The following is a 5,190-nucleotide window of genomic DNA, read 5'->3' as shown; positions in this document are numbered from 1 at the left end:
AAATGAAATAAACCTTGGAATATTCCATAGGCAAAGATCTATCCTCAGTCCTGTGATGTCATATTTACTTATAATTGAGTCCTTGAAATGTGTATCTCTCCTTAGAAGAGCAGTTCTTAAAGTGTGGGCCCTGGGCCAGCAGCATCAGCATCATCTAGGAACTTATTAGAAATGCAAAATCTGGGGGCTGGCCTGGTGGCATAGTGATTAAGTTCTCATGCTCTGCTTCGGTGGCCTGGGGTTTGCGAGTTTGGATCCTGGGCGTGGACCTACACACTGCTTGTCAAGTCGTACTGTGGTGGTGTCCCACATACAAAGTGGAGGAAGATTGGCACAGATATTAGCTCAAGGACAATCTTACTCACCAAAAAAAAAAAAAAAAAAAAGAAGAAGAAAATAGGATTGGAAATATGTTTTAAAAAAAGGAAAAGAAAATGCAAAATCTCACCCCCACACACACACACCAGGCCTGTTAAGTCAGAAACTTTGGAGGTGGAAACCTTTATAATAATATATATTTTAATGAGCCATCCAGGTTATTCTGAGGCATGCTAAAGTTGGAAAACCACTGTTCTGAAAGCTAAGACCATGTCTTTTTTGCTTACTGCTGAATCCCCAACACCTAGGATAAGTGCTTGCATTTATTAGATGCTCAATTAATAGTCATTGAATAAATGAATGAATAAATTGGCACTTTTATCAGCAAATTGGAGAAAGAATTAAGAAGACGCTTATAATTAGCAAATAAATAAGTAGGAGGGATAACAAATTTAATGGATGATATCGGAATCCAAGGTGATTTCAAAGGATGGTTTGATAGATTCAGCCAGAATAAATTTAGCATAGATAAACATGGATTTCTATATTTGGATAAGAATAAGAAATGCTCTTGTACCAATACATGCTAAGAGAATATGGTTTGGATGTAATATATAAAAAAAGTATTTGACACCCAGCCCTGGTTGCCTAGTGGTTAGACCACTCTGCTTAGTTGGCCTGGGTTTGATTCCAAGGTGCAGACCTACACCACTGGTCAGTGGCTATGCTGTGGCAGTGGTTCACATACAGAAAGAGGAAGATTGGCAACAGACGTCACTTCAGGGCAAATCTTCCTCAGCAAAAAAAAAAAAAAAAAAGTATTTGATTTTAATTTAAAATGTATTTGGTATGGTTGGAGGAAAAAAGATGCTAATATAATCTCAAGCTGCATTATAGGGAGTTTGATAGTCTATCTTGAACGAGTATAGCTCCAAGCCCCTCTATATTAGTTGGACCCCATTTGAACTACTGAGTTCATTTCTGAGAGGGAGAGGCACACTCAAAACATTAAAAGGGGAATAGCTGGATCCGTCTACAGTCATGTGCCACTAACCATAATGATGCTTAGGTCAATAGCTTACTACATATACAACAGTGGTCCCGTAAGATTAGTACCATATAGCCCACATTGGTATTAGGCTATATCATCTAGGTCTGTGTAAGTATCGTTGGGGAGGAAGAAATTTTCCTCTAATCTTCTAGGTTCTTCTGTCTGGTAAGAATTAAATTGGCATGAGACAGATTCACAGGAGAAAAACAAATGAAAGCTTAATAACATGTATACATAGGAGAAACCCAGGAAAACTGAGTAACTCACCAAAATGGCCCAAGCTTTCACCTTAAATACCATCCTCAGCTAAAGACAAAAGAAAATGTTGGGGGTGGGGAGAGTCAGGGACTTCAAAGGGAAGGAAGGCAATTCACAGGTAGAGGAAAAGGAGCAAACATTTGGAAAACAAGTGTTTGGCCACATAAACAGAAGGACACGAAGGGGAGCCCAACAAACAGGCTTTTCTAGGTTCCTCCCTGTCTACCACCTAGGTCATGTTATTATGCTAAGGCGATAGCTTGTTTCCTGAGATAGGCTTTTTCATCTGAACTCTTTTAGGCAGTTAAGGGGAAGGTAACAAGAAAAACTTTGAGTCTTTTGTTCCTTAAAAATAATCAGCCTAAAATAATCCTCATGTCAAGGACACACATTTAGGAGTGGTAAATTTTGTTTCCCTTTAGTTCTATGACATTATCACAACAATGAAATTGCCTAACAACGCATTTCTCAGAATTCATCCTCTTTAAGCCACACATGACTTTATCTATTTGTTTAAAAATAAATGAATATGAAAGTGCTAATAACTGGGGCAAGGCACTGGGAATACAAGAAAGAATATGACACCACACTGATTCTAAGGAGCTCATACACCACAGAAGAGTCAGTGCTAACATAGTAGCACTGGCACCTGCCAAAAGAGAGTTGTCATAAGGTAGTGAGCCCTGGAGGGAAGACTTGGTCAACAGGTTCTATAGGTCCTAAAAACATGTTCTTGCAGACATAGTTTCTAAAACTGGAAATTTCCAGCTTAGGGCAGAGTAGACAAAGTAATAGCTGTCATAAAATATTTGAACTACTAACATAAGGAGAGAGATTGTGTTTTTATTTTTAAGGGTCCAGAGTAGTAGAGAGGGGCAATGGATATAACTGATGAGATAGAAAGTTTGATATGGGAAAGAACTTTCTCAGAGTGAAAGCTGGCAAAGACTGGAAGGAATTTCTTGGAAAAGAGAGAATACAAGCTAGGGACTATTCTAAAGAATGCTTTGGCTTTGGAAGAGGGTTGGAGTATATAAATTTTATGATCCTTTTTTTTTCTGTGAGATTCTGTATAATTTACTGTGATTCTGGTTAGGATGGAGAGAAAACAATTTTGTTTGGGATTTTTTGCCTTTATCTTAAATGCAAGTTTCTCTTAAACAAATTTAGGTATATTTAACCCATAAATCCCTTGACAGTGCTCCCTATGGACCAAACCCAAAAGTCAGAGGACAAGGGATCACATAAGCTAGTCTTCAAGAACAGAGTGGAAATGGTTGAAGAGTGGAGCTGAGCACAGAGCAAAACTTCATTGTGGGGAGAAAGAAGCAAAATCTATAGATTATTTGGTGACAAATTTAGGAGAATTCAGACTGCTAGGCAAATAAATAAAGCTTGATATCAAACAATAGAGGACTATTGGAGGTTCTTGAGTATAAGAAGATGTGATGAAATTAGCGTTTTGAGAAGTAGTATGTCAATACTTTGAGGATTCAGCTATTAAGCGGGACTCAGATGTGAGATTTGGAAAGTAAAGTTAGGAGAGGGCAATACATGATGCATTGACAAACAAGATTCATCAGGACTCATTAACTGATTGCCACTACAATTGAAGAAAAGAAAGGATCCAAAATTATAGCACAATTTCAAGTCTGCGAGACTAAGAGAATTGTGATACCATTGACAGAATAGAGGAATTTGAAAGGAACTTTGAGGAGTAATGATTCTGACTCCAATTCTGATGGAGGGGGCAGTTCCCTCAAACTACCAAGAAATTCTCTGACACCAGCTGGGTGTCCTACAGTTCAACTCAATTCTGACACTATCTACCTAAAGATAGTATCAGATTCCACAAGTTTAGGGCTCGGTCTCACAAGACTGCCCTCCACTTAGGATGCCAATTGCAAAACCAAGTTGTCATCTATGCTTCTGACCTACCTGCTATAAATCAGAGGTTCCTAGGACCCCCTTCTTGGATTCAATTAATTGGCTAGAGTGGCTCACAAGACTCAGGAAATCAGTTCACTCACTAGATTACCAGTTTATTATAAAAGGATATAACTCAGGAACAGCCAGATGGAAGTGATGCAGAGGGTAAGGTATGCAGAAAAGGGAGCCGAGCTTCCATGCTTTCTCTGAGCCAGCTGCTCTTCCCAAATCTCTACGTGTTCATTGACCCAGAACCTCTCCGAACCTTGTCCTTTGGGGTTTTTACAGAGGCTTCATTACATAGGCAAGATTGATTAAATCATCACTTATTGGTGATTGAACTCAATCTCCAGCCTCTCTCCCCTCCTGGGGGTGAGGAGGTGGGAATGAAAGTTCCAACCCTCTAACCTCATGGTTGTTTCTCCTGGCAACCAACCCCCATCCCAAGGAGCTTTCCAAAAGCCACCTCATTAACATAACAAAAGACACCTCGATTACTCTCATCACTTAGGAAATTCCAAGGGTTTTAGGAGCTCTGTTCCAGAAAGGGGACAAAAACCAAATATATATTTCTTATTATAAATCACAACACCACAAAGAGTCTAAGGGGAAACATCCTGGAGACACTTGAAAAGTTTCCAGGTTGTTTTTTAAGCTCATGATTACTTCTTATACCAGGAGAGAGCCTTACCTGAAGAGAATGATTCAGTGATGTGTAAAGCTATATGCCTAGTGAGTGAAAAGTTTTTCTTCCATCTAAGATCTATACTCTGAATAGAAGACAATTAAATTGTCATTGGCTCCATATCATTTTATCTTTTGTTAACTTTCTGTTGGTTTTTACATCAATAACGACAAGAAAACAATTGATTTCTTTTGCATTTTTGGAATTTGTCATTATTTCAGTGTAAAATGGAGTCTGACCTCCAGGGTACAAGCTGAATGGATCCCAGCAGTTACCATTGCTGTTGGGACAGCTGCAATTGGTTATCCAGCTTACAAAAGATTTTATGTTAAAAATCGTTGCAACAAATCTATAGCAAACCTTCACATCCGGCAGGACAAGCCCAGGATAGCACACGCTTTTCACATAGAGGATTTGGGAAATAAAGCTGTGTACTGCCATTGTTGGAGGTCCAAAATTTCCCATTCTGTGATGGCTCTCACACAAAATGCAACAAACAGACTGGAGACAACATGGGACTTCAGATAATTCAGAAAAAAGAAACAAAAATGGACAGTCTTGATGCTGTAAACCAACTTGTCATGATGTTACCTGATTGTTTAATTAGAATAACTACCACTTTTGTCTAATTCACCTCCCTTGGGTTCTAGATGTGGTATACGGCAAACTGCAGCTTTCATATTCATGGTGTTGATTCAAGTAATCCATAATCAGTCTATAAATCAAAACTGGGGTGAGTTTATTGAGTCAAGTTTGAGGACTATAACCCAGGGCCTTCCTTCCCCAAGGAAGGAAGGGCATCAAAGAAGTAAGGTGTACAGAGTGGTTATATACCATCTCAGAACAAAGAGCATATGTCACATATGATGGGAATGTTCTTTTTATGATAGTCATGTGATTGCTTTGCTGGCACAGCAGGTGAGTGGTCACAAGGTGAGTACAGGAGGTT

General features: G+C 39.0%; 1 pseudogene; it reads left to right on the top strand.

The window, feature by feature from the left end:
• Nucleotides 1–3,703: 3,703 nt before the first annotated feature.
• LOC100630585 (CDGSH iron-sulfur domain-containing protein 1 pseudogene) lies at nt 3,704–4,870 on the top strand (annotated as a pseudogene).
• The last annotated feature ends 320 nt before the right edge of the window (nt 4,871–5,190 follow it).

Source organism: Equus caballus, chromosome 5, assembly GCF_041296265.1.
Source record: "Equus caballus isolate H_3958 breed thoroughbred chromosome 5, TB-T2T, whole genome shotgun sequence".
In the NCBI taxonomy this organism is placed as follows: Eukaryota; Metazoa; Chordata; class Mammalia; order Perissodactyla; family Equidae; genus Equus; species Equus caballus.
This window is presented reverse-complemented; position numbering and strand designations above follow the sequence as displayed.